At 38.5% G+C, this 14291-nt stretch overlaps 1 protein-coding gene across 18 annotated transcripts in view; it reads left to right on the plus strand.

Annotated features, from left to right (window-relative positions):
• The window catches only part of LOC145543551 (uncharacterized), a 570959-nt gene that overhangs the window by 332113 nt on the left and 224555 nt on the right, over positions 1–14291 (plus strand). For 7 of the 18 annotated variants that reach the window (XR_014080854.1, XR_014080836.1, XR_014080853.1 and 4 more), the window contains one exon: positions 3477–3601. The exons of 7 other annotated variants lie outside the window; for them this stretch is intronic. The gene's annotated coding sequence lies outside the window, so the exon portion shown is untranslated. Of the gene's footprint in view, positions 1–3476; positions 7456–14291 lie in introns of those variants that run through there. 4 more of the 18 variants (XR_014080844.1, XR_014080825.1, XR_014080815.1 and 1 more) reach the window with 2 other exon arrangements.

The following is a 14291-nucleotide window of genomic DNA, read 5'->3' on the forward strand; positions in this document are numbered from 1 at the left end:
GTGATCGGCGAAAGCTGAACATCGGTGCCAGTTTCCATCTGTCATGATAGCCTATCCTGGAACCTTCAATCTGTCAAAAGCGCACTGCCTGGCTGAAGGCTCCAGGAGATTTGGTGCACTAAACACATTTGACAACAGCATTATCACTGCAAGGAGCCTGCAAAACGCCATCAATGTGTTAATTGTAACTGGCTATGTAAAGTGTCACTTCCCATATCATTTAACACCAGCTTTGCCTCTTTTGCAGTTCCTAATTTTCTACACTTTATAAACATATGGATTGCTCTTGTAACAACAATGTGATCTTCTTAGCAGAGGTTTAATTTTGCTTGGATACACTGCACTCAAGCTTCTAACTGGGAAACAGCCACAGGCATGAAGGGGGCTGGGGAGGGGAAGTCTGGAAGAGAAAATAAAGGGATACTTGAGAAACTGGAAGTGTGGGGGAGATGGGAAAGGCCAGCAGGAGTCAAAGCTTCTCACACAGTGCTGCTGTAATATTTTTTTTTCACATGCATGAAATGGTGGTGCTTTTTTCAGGATGCGTTCTTGCTAATGGGTAAATAATTCTGTTTCTGTTGCAAAGGATGAAAAATGTATATCCAGAATTTGCTGGCAGTGAGTTTTCCTCCATCATAATGTGAACAGTTTTATAATGATAAACATGAGAGCAGTACATAAATAAATGAAAAATCCCCCTTGAAGATCTGAATGGGTTTTTAGCACCCAAGTACCTAATATTCAATTTCTGGTACAACCAGGGCCAGGTGTTAAATTTCTCTAGTTACTGTCACTAATGCAAATTAGATTCTTTTTCTGCTCGTAAAAAATCAAATCCACATTAGAAATTAGCTATAAAATGTAATGACTTAAATGCTATAGTGTTTTACAAATCTCCCTGCATTTCTATGGTAGATAATGCTGTAAAACTGAGAGAAGATAATAAAATATGGTAGGAAGTTGAGTTATTTAAAGGTCTTTTGTGACTGCTTACTTAGAAATGTGATGTATTCTTTTACTATTTTCCTTCCCTGTCCCCTTTCACTGTGGGAAAAGAGAACATTTATGATTCCTTTTTTATAAGCTTAGACGTAATCAAAATTCATTTTTAAATGATGCCACAAGAGCTGGAGAAATCATTTGCATTATTGAAAAAAACATCACCCAGAGAAGTTTACACTACCTTTGCAACTTTTAATCATTGGTATTGTAACCATCCTGAGGAAAGTTGCAATTGGTTAAATAAAGAGCTTAATTAGCATTTTTAAACTCTTCATTAACAGTATCGCCAAATTTACCTCTGCGATTATTTCATGTCTGTACCCACTGCCTTACCCTGTAGAAAAATATCCAAATGCAAAGGAGAAATTTTCCTTTAAAATAGAGCATTTATTTTTTTTAAAAAAATTCTACAATGCACAACAGAGCAAAATTGAACTGAGAACATAAAAGCTATGCATTTATCAAAATTTAAATCCTAGCAGCACGGATTTAGTGGCCTATTTTACTCGGCCTCTGCCAAGTACCCGATTTAGGTCCTTAAATTAAAATCATAATGAAAGTTTAGGCCCCAATGAATCAAGAGTTTTTACACAACAAACAAAGTTATGATTAAGCTTAACATTCCTGAACTTAGCTAAAGAAGCTTAGATCACTAGAACAGGTTTATGTGAAAAATAAATTCCATGATCAAGGAAAGTGGAAGAGAACAGTTTTTGAGCATGTACTATGTGCCTGGAAGGGCAATGTTGCATGAATATTTTCATTTAAGTTTTTTCAGTGGGGAAACTCAGTGTAAATAACTCACACAAGGCCACACAGCTAAGCCCACTCCTCACCTATGTCCTTTGTGCCACCCCTGCTCCCTGATGTCTCCCAGAGGTTGTCTGGAGAGACCACCAACTGAGGGACCACTTGCCTTTCCCAGCCTCCACCTCGGGGTCAGTCAAATCCTCCTTACTCTGCTGTAACACCCAAGCCGGGGCACTGCCCCCAAGGTGTGGTGACTATGTATAGATTGTTCATCCTGGCTGGGAGAGCTTTAAGCGGGATTACTTCACTTTGCTCTTTGGCTTCCCAAGCACAGTACAGCATCTGATCTGCTAGGAAGGCAGAACTTTCGCTGGGTGCCTGGTGTTAGAGTAGGAAAAAATAAGAAAATACATCACATCTTTCCTAGGAAACCCCATGCATTTCCTAAGATTCATACCCTACCTTAGGTTCCTGATCTACTGTACTCATTCCAAATGGTTTTCTCAGATTTTCTGTAACATCTACAGAGATTTTGACTTTATACCATCCCTTGGTGAGTGGTAGGGCTTGGTACTCATAATCAGATGCCTCTACCAATGAGCATTAGAAAGCTCTCTTCTGAAGCTGCCTTTTGTTCCAAAGTTATTGTCTCTTTGATCTTGGCATGGATCTAACTTATATGCAGAGTACATCATGAGAAATGCTGGGCTGGATGAAGCATAAGCTGGAATCAAGATTGCCAGTAGAAATATCAATAACCTCAGATATGCAGATGACACCACCCTATGGCAGAAAGTGAAGAGGAACTAAAGAGCCTCTTGATGAAAGTGAAAGAGGAGAGAGAAGAAGTTGACTTAAAGCTCAACGTTCAGAAAACTAAGATCATGGCATCCGGTCCCATCACTTCATGGCAAATAGATGGGGAAACAGTGGAAACTGCGGCTGACTTTAATTTTTTGGGCTCCAAAATCACTGCTGATGGTGATTGCAGCCATGAAATTAAAAGAAACTTACTCCTTGGAAGTAAAGTTATGACCAACCTAGATAGAATATTAAAAAGCAGAGACATTACTTTGTCAACAAAGGTCTGTCTAGTCAAGGCTATGGTTTTTCCAGTGGTCATGTATGGATGTGAGAGTTGGACTATAAAGAAAGCTGAGCGCAGAATTGATGCTTTTGAACTGTGGTGTTGGAGAAGACTCTTGAGAGTCTCTTGGACTGCAAGGAGATCCAACCAGTCCATCCTAAAGTAGATCAGTCCTGGGTGTTCATTGGAAGGACTGATGTTGAAGCTGAAACTCCAATATTTTGGCCACCTGATGTGAAGAGCTGACTCATTGGAAAAGACGCTGATGTTGGGAAAGATTGAAGGCAGGAGGAGAAGGGGACGACAGACAATGAGATGGTTGGATGGCATCACTGAGTCAATGGACATGAGTTTGTGTAAAATCCAGGAGTTGGTGAGGGACAGGGAGGCCTGGCGTGCTGCAGTCCATGTGATCGCAAAGAGTCGGACACGACTGAGTGACTGAACTGAACTGATCCATACTTTCTGCATCTGGCAACTGTATCTCCTTTTCTTGCCCAGTAGCATTTCCCTACAACCTCCTCCTTTAGGATTTGTGCTTTTTTTCCATGTTCCTTATCCGAATCAGCTCTCAGAGGAGAGAGATTCACAGTAAGATATTGCAGCTGATAGAATCTACCATGTTTTGCCTTCACAGGTGTTTTGACATTTAAAATTTCCTGTTCCTAAAGGAGTCTGAAGCCTGTTTTGTTAGGAGTGAGTGAGACCCTTCCCAGGCTTGGCCAGCAATGTTTGCTTCAGCCCTCTCTGATGTTGGTCCCTGTAAGTAACAACACATTTTAAATTCTTAAATTATTTATACTGGGTTGAATAGTTCCCTGCCCCCAATTCATGTCCACCTGGAATCCATGAATATTGCTTTATTTGGAAATAAGGTCTTTGCATATGTGAATTAAAATGAGGTCATACTGGATTAGAGTTTGACCCTGAACCCAATATGTCTGCTGTGCCTATAAAATTAGAAGATTTGGACATAGACACACACACAGAAGGAAGACTGCCATGTGAAGAGGGAGGCAGAGGTTGGACTTATGCTACCACAAGCCAAGGAAAGCAACAACCAGAAGCTATGAAAAGGCAAGGAAGACTCCTCCTTTAAAGCTTTCAGAGAGAGCATGGTAGGTGGCTTAGTTGCTAAGTTGTGTCCAACACTTGCTACACAATGGACTGTAGCTCACCAAGCTCCTCTGTTCTTGGGATTTCCTAGCCAAGAATACTGGAGTGGGTTGCTGTTTCCTTCTCCAGGGGATCTTCTCAACCCAGGAATGGAACCCAGGTCTCCTGAATTGCAGGTGGATTCTTTACCAGTGAGCCATCAGGGAAACCTAGAGAAAGCATGGCCCTGCCAAAAACTTGATTTCGGATGTCTAGCCTCCAGAAATGTGAGAATAAATTTCTGTTGTTTTATGTCACCTAATCTGGGGTACTTTGATACAGAGGCTCTAAGAAACAAATGTAATATCTTTATACCAAAGGCCCAAAGGACTGCATAGCATCATCCACTGTTGTACTACTACTTGTAGAGTAAAACTGCCTTCATGCAGCACATGTTAACTGAGCTGCTACTATGTGCCAGGCCCCATGCTCCCTGAAAGGGATTCAACCCTTGGAATGAGATCTCAGTTCAGTCACTCAATCATGTCCGACTCTTTGTGATCCCATGGACCGCAGCACGCCAGGTTTCCCTGTCCATCACCAACTCCCAGAGCTTGCTCAAATTCATGTCCATCGAGTCAGGGATGCCATTCAACCATCTCATCCTGTCGTTCCCTTCTCCTCCTGCCTTCAGTCTTTCCCAGCATCAGGGTATTTTCCAGTTCTTCGCATCAGGTGGCCAAAGTATTGGAGCTTCAGCTTCAGCATCAGTCCTTCCAATGAATATTCAGGACTGATTTCCTTCTGGTTTGATCTCCTTACAGTCCAAGGGACTCTCAAGAATCTTCTCCAACACCACAGTTCAAAAGTATCAGGAGAGAGATGCTCAGAGAAAATGTATTCCAGTGGGTCTGGCTTTCTTTAAGAATTTCTAAGTGACAGCTGATCATTCTTCTTTTTGGAGACTCAGTGCTCTAGCACGTGTTATATTAACAGTACCATATTAACAGTACCATGCTTAGTCACTCAGTTGTGTCTGACTTTTTGCGACCCCATAGAATGCTGCCTGCCAGGCTCCTCTGTCCGTTGGGATTCTCCAGACAAGAATACTGGAGTGCCATGCCCTCCTCCAGGGGAATCCTCCCAATGCAAGGATAGAACCCAGGTCTCCCACACTGCAGGCAGATTCTTTACTGACTGAGCCACCAGTTCAATGGGAAGCCCATTGAGTTCAAAATACATTGGTTATTTTGGAAGAAATCTAAAAGTGAGGATATATGGTTTAATAGAAAGTGGTTGGGCTTTGACAAGTCTAAATTTTATCCGTGCTTCATACCTCATTTATTATGCAACTTTGGTCAATTATTTAGCCTCTTTGTGTCTTGGTTTCATTATTTCAAAAATGGGGACAAAATGAATGAAAACATTTTTAAAATAGAGATAATAAATATATCTACCTCATAGAGTTTTAGTGACAGTTTATTTATTATATGTAAAGTACTTAGAACATTGTTGCCATATATACTCTCAATTTGCAGCTATTATTTTTTAATTTAAAAAATTACTGTAGGGAAAGAGCAAATTAGCCAAGATGGTGTGTTCAGGCTCTCTCGCCCCACGTTTTGTAAATGATGACTATGTAACAGCTGAGACCATTTGTAGAACTGCGCATGCACATCACAAGGTGCTCGCTGGGTACAGGCTACTTTGTGCGATGTGCATATATGAGCTCCATGAAGAAAGTGGCAGCATTATTGCTGTGTCCTGGCTGTGTCTGTTGGGTCAGACACGAGAGAAGAGAATATTGTGTGTCTACTGTTATGGCCACTGTGCCAGCCAGGAGAGACCTTGTGTTGTGTTAGGTTATGCTATGGCAGCTGCTGTGTCAGCCAGGAGAAAATAAATGTGTCTGCAGTCCTCGAGTCTCCTTCCAGCCTCTTAGCTTACACCTTGTCTACCCTGGGTCCAGCGGACAGTATGAACAGCAAGACAATTGGTGTCAGAAACAGGATCAGCGATACAGTTATGTAATAAGGTCTTAATAAAAGACCTTATTATTACTGATGATAAAACTACTATACTCTTGCCAAGGGAACACAACTAGTGGATTCAGATTTGATGTCCATATCTGTAACTGATAATCATACTAGCTACTGTGCCCTTGGCCAAGTTACTTGGGACCTCAATTTCTTCATCTGTTTAATAAAGATAAAGCAGATTACTTCATAGGGTGGTTGCAAGAATTAAATGAGATAAGGTCCTGGCGAATAGCAAGTATTCAGTGAACACCCATTCTCTTCTACCCCAACTTTGCAACAACATACTACATTTCATGTGGTTCTTGCTTTTGTAAATTACTATATCAAGATTCAGCACAAAAACATAGTAAAAATTCCAGAGCAGCATTTTAGAAAGTAACAAATGGTTACTTCCAACACATTTTCCTAAAAATGCTAAGAGAGGCTTAAAGGCCTTAAACAAAGGCAAGCTTACACATCTAATGTGTGTGTTTTCTCTATATTAAAATGATACACTGCATAGTCCTCATATTTGCTCAGCTTCATTCTTTAGCCGTCAGAGGCTAGAAACTTTGCCTGGATTTCTTTAATATAATAAGGATATTGTGATATAATGCCAGTACAGTGAATCCTTTCTTTTTCTCTGTGTAAGCTTTCCCAGCAGCTTAGCTCTCACCACCACCTACTCTCTTCTTCCCTCCCTCTCAGATCTGCTGCCCACACTCTGGTGTTAATGAGATCTGAAAAGAAGCTATTGGAGAATAGGGGGAGCTCTGTCCCTTCCAGTCACATTCCCTGTTTCTGATAGGCTGTTTTCCCATGTTGAATGGTTTCAGCTTTATTGAAGCTAATAGTGATAGTGTGTATGTGGGTTTTGGGGAAGGGAGAATTGATACTCAGATTTTCTAATCTAGTGTATCTGTTAGCTTTAGCCATATAACAAACCATTCCAAAAACTTTGTAGCTTAAAACAACAATCATTTATTAATTCACAGTATTGCGGGCCAGCAATGGAGGCTGGGCTCAGCTGGGCAGATCCTTGTGTTGGGTTCACCTGGGTGTTCTCATACAACTGAACCCAGATGACAGGTCACCTGGAGTCTGGTTTGTCTAGAATGACCTCACTCGTGTTTGTCTGTAGGCTGCATTTGGAAGAATGAAAGTAACTGGCCCACATGTTGTCAGCAGGCTTACCCAGGCTTATTCATATGCTGGTGGCCACAAGATTTTTTAAGAACAGCAACAGAGAATATGTCCTAATGCCTAAGTCTCTGATTGCATCATATCTGAATGGTCACACTGGCCAAAATGAGTCACATAACCAAACCATATGTGAGGGGATTATTCAAGGACATGGAAGTGGAGTGGAAATGACTTGCAGCCGTTTTTGCAATCTATCACAATTAGTATTTCCCATCTTTTCTTCATCCAGTTATCTGGACGAAGTAAAGCACTTCTAAAAGGGCATTAGGAAACATGCATTATTTATACATATCAGAAAAAGATAAATAGGAATCCCAGAAAAACAGTTCCTCAACTCAGCAGAGAAATTTCAGAAGAATTCTCAGAAATAAGTGACAAGTCACTTGACAGTAGATAAAGAAATAGCTCTCATTTAGACTCTCCAGAGAAGATTTTGAATAATAAGAATAATGTCTGGATACATTTACAAAATTTTATGTGATTTCATTCACATGTCTCTTTTCCTACAATCATTAATTCAACAAATACATACTGGACATTGAGGTAGGTGTTGATGTAATTCTTTGTCCTCAGGAAGGTAGTGTCCAATACGGAAGACAGATAATAAAAATTACATATTCTTAATTGTGACAGTGGAACATGTTGTCTGGGACAGGGAGATCCAGGGGGCATGGCACAAGGTCCCAGCCCAGTTAAAGGGGTGTTAGGAGTCTTTTCTGGCCTCTGAAGAGTGAATTGAATCCTCCAGAAGAGGAGGTGGAAGGAAAATCAAATCAGAGGCCAGTGTGAGAGGAGGAGCCTATAAGTGGGCGGTGTAGAAGAACCTTTGTCTCTCTGACATGTGAATTAGATGGTATGAGGTAGGAGAAAGGACTGTCAACTGAACTTAAGCTAACATGTAAGCACAGTGTTCTAACTGGTCATGTATTACCAAATGTCTGACAGTATCCTACTCTTTATGATTCTTACTATTTATTGAATAACCAGAATGAGGCATTAGGTCCCCCTCAGCCCAGCTCTCTCTCTCTGATGCTCAGCAAACCCATGCAGGCTAGGAACTTATGAGACCACAGGGACTTGTAATCTCTTAATGTATGAATTTGCAGGCTTTCTCAAAATGTAAGAGATCTGACAAAATTTGTCCTGCATTCCCACATGGCAACAATTGGTGGAACGCCTGCTTTAGTTTAGACATACTCCAGTTTGCCACATTCCCACCTGCCCATTACGTTCCTGCCTGGCCCCTATAAGCATGTAGGTTTGCAACTCCTAGATTTTTCTGTGCCGTTGGTTTTAATTTTTAATGTAACTAATAATAATTGCACTCAGGAAATGCTTTCAGCTCTTAAAATGGCAAATTGTTAAGTCAGCATTCAGAACTGCCTTTTCTCTTTTCTTTCTTTGGAATGTTTTTCCTCTGCTTCTAGAGTTTTGGTACATCATTGTCACAGAGTTAGTGAATAAAACATGTGTGCCTGTCACCTCCACAGCAATTAGGTCTAGACAGATAATTATCAATGTACATTTTTACAATTATCTTCATAAGACAGTATCCTTATTTTATAACAATATATAAGTATTTTTTTCTGGTTTCAGTTTTGAAATTTTCAATCTTTCAGAGTAATTACAACTGAAGGCATTTAAAAAGATTATACTTTTAATTTTTCAACTATTGTATTCATAAAGAAAAACAATCAGTTATATGAGTACATGATATATTTTATAACACTTATTAATTAAAATCCAATTTAACAGATAATTTCTATTTTCTATTTACAATAGATACATGCCTCTTCAAGTTTTAGCCACCTGCTTTATTTTCATACCCTCCTTTCATTTCTTATTTAAATCCTATTCATGTAATCAGGAGTTTCAGGAGTCTGATATTATTATCATCTTTTGAAAAATGACTTTAAGACAAGCTTTGCATTATACCTAGAATTAGCCATTCTATTAATAGCAACTTTTTTCATGTTTTATCTTAGGATAAGCATCACCTCTGTATGAAAGAGAAGCCAGGCATATGTAGCTTTGAATTCTTTTCTTAGATTCTTATAAAAAGAGAAGGGGCAAAATAAGAATAATTTCCTTTTTTACTAAGCTTGACTAGGCATTTAATATAATTATTCCAATACTTTGCTTGTAGAATACTTTTGGGTCAGTGTCCATCTCCTCCAAATAAAATCCTAGTTATTGTCAATTAAATGTAGGCAGGTAATTTTGTCTTTGTTTAATCATTTTAGTGGTGTGAATATAAATGATCATTGCTATTCAGCTGGGATGGTCACAGAACTAAAGATGTGTGTTCATTTTCCTCTTTTTTAGTACACTGTATCATTGCTGTATCACACCCAAATCCTGATGGAAGACGAAACATAAACGTATCACTTAAACGTTTCTGAAATGCAAAGCTTCTTTTCTAAATACAAAAACACTCCTGACTAACCAGAGCCCACAATTAACTAAACTGTTTTTACTGTATGTCTTTTTCAAGAAGGATGGAATGATACAATAGGGAACAAACTTGTTTAAATGTAAACAGTAATGCTGTACCACCCCCGCCCCCCACCTCTCCAACCCCTGCTGCGAGTGTTCAGCTGCACAGCACTCAGGAAACACTCAGCCCAAACTCCTGCACCTTCTTCATCTACATTTCCACCATGGTCCTTGGTGAGAATGATCCTAGTGCCTCTGAAACATTGAAGAATAACCTGATAAAGACTGAGAGGAATGGAATGGCATGTTTCAGAAATGCTTTCAGCAGTGGATCAAGATGAGAAAGGCTTTCTTCTTTATCGTGGTTAAAAAGACAATTTAATGAGTCAGAGTTTCAGTAACCAAGGTTTTGTGGTCAGATATGGGTGTGCTCTTTGTTTGGTGGGTCACGTGTGGCTTGAGGCTGACACACACCAGGGAGAGCAGAGATGGGACAGTCTTCACTTCATTCCACTGAGGGCTGTAGAGCTGAAGCGCTACGGTCCCAACCTCAACACAACCGGAAGCGCTCTGCCCTCCTAACCTCTACATACTCCAAAATCCAGGAGCAAGTGAGGGTCTTCATAAGAGTGCTTCTGCCTTTCTCTCCTTTCATGGCCCCACTACTCCCTCTCCTTAGGGGGCTGCCTGCCTCACCTGTTCGCTTAGTAATGATCTATAAGCAGTTCTTCCCAGTCGCTCTCTTGCATTGCAGGAACGGTGGCAGCAACTCCAGAATAACAGAATAGCTTTGTTAGTCTGGTAATTAAGACAGGAGTGACATTCAAACACAGCCTGGACAGAACGTGGCAAATTACTGTATTCTTTGTGTGAAAAGCTGTTCCCAGTCTGCTTTGTCTGCCCTCTTGGGATCTCATCATCTCCACTAAAAGTCAAAATGGGATTTTGTACCCTCTATTCCCTTATCTTTTTCCCCCTAATATATATCTGCTTTGTGGGAGCTCTGTTTGTCAAAATGTGCTAATTTATGGCATTATGGGGGAAAATGAAACCTCAGCTTTCAATTCTTGTTCCTTCAGGCAGCTTTACTAAAAATCTCCTTCTTTTTCCCTCCCTCATCTCTACTTGTGGGGAGGTGATTTGCTAAATAGAATATGTTCTTTTTGCACTCTGCAACATAGGAGGCAGGCAAATGGCCACTCGTCATTCCTTTCTCAAGTATGTTATACATACAGTTCTCTCTCAGCTAATAGCTCCTTCTATTGTCCATAATTTATCACTGTCAAGGTTCTTTACATTTTATTTTCTCCTTATGTGTTTCATGAGAAATCTGTGCTTCTGCTATTGTGGTCGTGGATTTCATTAGTATAAACTACATGACACCGAATAAATATATATTCTGTATCACACTAGAGTATGGGTACTTTGCAAAGAACAGGATGTTATTCTATTTGGTATTTTTTTTCTCATTTCCTTATGGTCTTTTTCTTTTTCCACTAAACCATTATGAAGTGGGTACCCAAGGTATCCTGGGTAATTAGCCATTACAGTACTGTCACAGAGGGTTCCACAGTCAATACAAAGATAATTTGGGCAATGGTGAATGACAGTGCTGTCCAGACTTTTGGGATAATCAAGGACACATCCAGCTGTACCAGACATCTGTCAGACCCATGAATCATTTCAACTGGCTCGACAATCACCAGGCAGCCCCAGTGAAGGTAAACACTACAGCGGGCGGCACATAATCACACCGTGATACTTGCTCTTGCATAAAACCTGCTTCTGCTGCAAAAGCAGAGCCCTGTGCCAAACAGGAACATTTGTGATCTTTTTGTGTCGGTTTAAAAAACAATAAGAAGAAAAAAATGTAAATCAAATGGTTAGGAGAAATAGTATGCTTATTATAGAACACCTTTTTCTTTGCTAAAAATAAAATGTGTGCTCAAGAAATAGTTTGGAGTATAGTGGTCATGACTGGTTTTACGTAATTAACTCTAGTTCCAAATTAGTTCAGACTTTTTTATGCACTTGAGTTCCATGCTAAGAGTTTTTCTAAGTTAACATTATTTTTATGTCCTTCGCATTCAAAGCTCCTCAGCAAAGGTGACAAGCCAGCTGTTTGGGAGCACAGTGGGATGGCCATCTCTTAAGTCCAACAATTTTGGCTACAAGGTCTAGAAATGGTATTGAAAATTTTCTAAAATGAAGATAATGAAACAACATTCAAATTTGAATTAGATGCAGTGTAACTGCCTAAAATTTTTTTGACTGCCTCTATGAGAACCTTTGACATTCACACATGACAGTTAGAAACCTCATTACAAACTACAGTTGACCAAGTGACCATGAATTTACTACAGTGGTGTATAAATATGACCTAGTCTTGATCAGATTTGGTGATATTTCCTAGCTTTTTTAGGTTACCCCCAAATTACCAAGACCTTCACAGCTGAAACCAGGAGCAACACACTTATCAATTTGTCACTCCCCACCCCTTGTCTAAAAAGAATATATTCTTATGCAAATCACTTTCATGTGTCACTTAACAGACTGTTCATTCACAGTTCCTTATAAATGCTTTAAATATCATACAAATGAGTGCAGAGTGAGTCAAAATGAAGCAGCACAAGAGGGACCTGCAGTAGGGAAAGGGGGCAGATGATCCAGGGCCCCATGTGAGGCTGCAAAGCTGGGATCAAGACAACCTAGATATCTGTCATGGAAATCAGGATCAAAGGTGCATTTGTTTTCAGTCTTTCATTATTCCACTAACTTTTCTATCACTTTTAAATACAGTCTACAGAGGTATAATTGCACTACTTATTTTATATAATTGCACTATTTAAAGTATACAGTTTTAAAGCTTGTATACACCTGTGAAACCATCATAATAGTCAAGGTAGTAAGCATAGCCATCATCCTCAAACTTTTTTTATGCCCATTTGTAAGCCCTTCTTCCCACACTTCCCTGTTCCTCCTTCCCCAGGCAGCCACTAAATACTTTCTGTCACCATAGCTTAGTTTGCATTTTCTAGAGTTTTATATAAATTGCACTATTTATATAGTTCATTTATTATGTACTCAGCTCATTTATTATGTACTTTTTCTGTATCTAGCTTCTTTCACTCAGAAAGATTTTGAGATTCACCTATGTTTTTGCATGTATCAGTAATTTTTTTTATTATCAGATAACATTCCATTATATGTATATACCATAGTTTGTTTATCACACTGGTTGGTGGACATTTTGCTTGTTCTCAGTTTTTTTTTTTGTATTATGAATAAAACTTCTGTGAACATTTATATATACCCTTAGTATGAACATGTTTTCTTTCTATTAGATAAATACTTAAGAATACATAGCTGGATTACACTGCCAAATTGCTTTCCAAAGTGGCTGTACCTTTTTAAATTAACACCAGCAGTATTTGAGAGTTCCAGTTCCTCTGCATCCTGACCAACACTTGATATGGTCAGCTGTTTTAATTTTAGCCTCTTTAATAAATGTATAGCAATATCTATGTGACTTTAACTTTTATTTCTCTAATGACTACTGATACTGAATTTCTCTGAAGTGTTGGTTCAAACATTTTGTTCATTTGTCAAAAATCACTTTTCTTTACGTAACAAAATCTATTTTCTGGGCTCTCTATTCTGTCCCATTGATCTATTTGTCTATCTTTACACCAGTACCGTGCTGTTTTGATTGCTCTGGTTTTATAATAGGCTTTAATAAGAGGTAGCAGTAGTTCTCCAACTATGTTTTTCTTTTTCAAACTTATTTTGGCTATTCTAAGATATTTACATTTCCATACAAATGTTAGACTCATCCTATTACTATCCCCAAAAAAGTAAGCTGGTACTTTGATTGACATTGTATTCAATCTATAGAAAATTTGAAAAGAAGTAACAGTTTAAGAATATTGACTCTTCCAAGGTATTTTTCTTCATTTATTAAAGTCTTTTACAATTTATCTCACCAACATTTTAGTTTTCAGTGTACAGATCATACATCATTTCATACTTATTGTTAAGTAGATTATAAATTGTGTCCACTATGTCTTATTGACGTTTTTACTTCATTAAATTAAATTATTGGTATTTTTTAAATTTCCAAATCTTTATTGTTAGTATGTAAAAATTCAATTGATTTTTATGTAGGCATACCTTAGCGATCATGAGTTCAGTTCCAGGCCATCACAACAAAGTGAATATCACAGTAAGGTGAGTCACATGAATTTTTTGGTTTCCCAGTACATATAAAAGTTATGTTTGCCTTATATAATACTCTATTAAATTGCACAATAACAGTGTCTTTTTAAAAATTACATCTTAATTTAAAAATTAAAAATTTAAATTTAAAAATAAATTTAATTTAAATTTATTTAAATAAAAAATTAATTAAAAATTAAAAAATAAATTATTTATTTAATTAACTTTAAATTAAAATCTTAATTTAAAAATTAAAAAAGAGAGTTCCAGAAAAACATCTATTTCTGCTTTATTGACTATGCCAAAGCCTTTGACTGTGTGGATCACAATAAACTGTGGAAAATTCTGAAAGAGATGGGAATACCAGACCATCTGACCTGTCTCTTGAGAAACCTGTATGCAGGTCAGGAAGCAATAGTTAGAACTGGACATGGAACAACAGACTGGTTCCAAATAGGAAAAGGAGTACGTCAAGGCTGTATATT

This window comes from Giraffa tippelskirchi, chromosome 3 (genome assembly GCF_054371585.1).
Source record: "Giraffa tippelskirchi isolate mGirTip1 chromosome 3, T2T-mGirTip1v1.2.pri, whole genome shotgun sequence".
Lineage (NCBI taxonomy): Eukaryota > Metazoa > Chordata > Mammalia > Artiodactyla > Giraffidae > Giraffa > Giraffa tippelskirchi.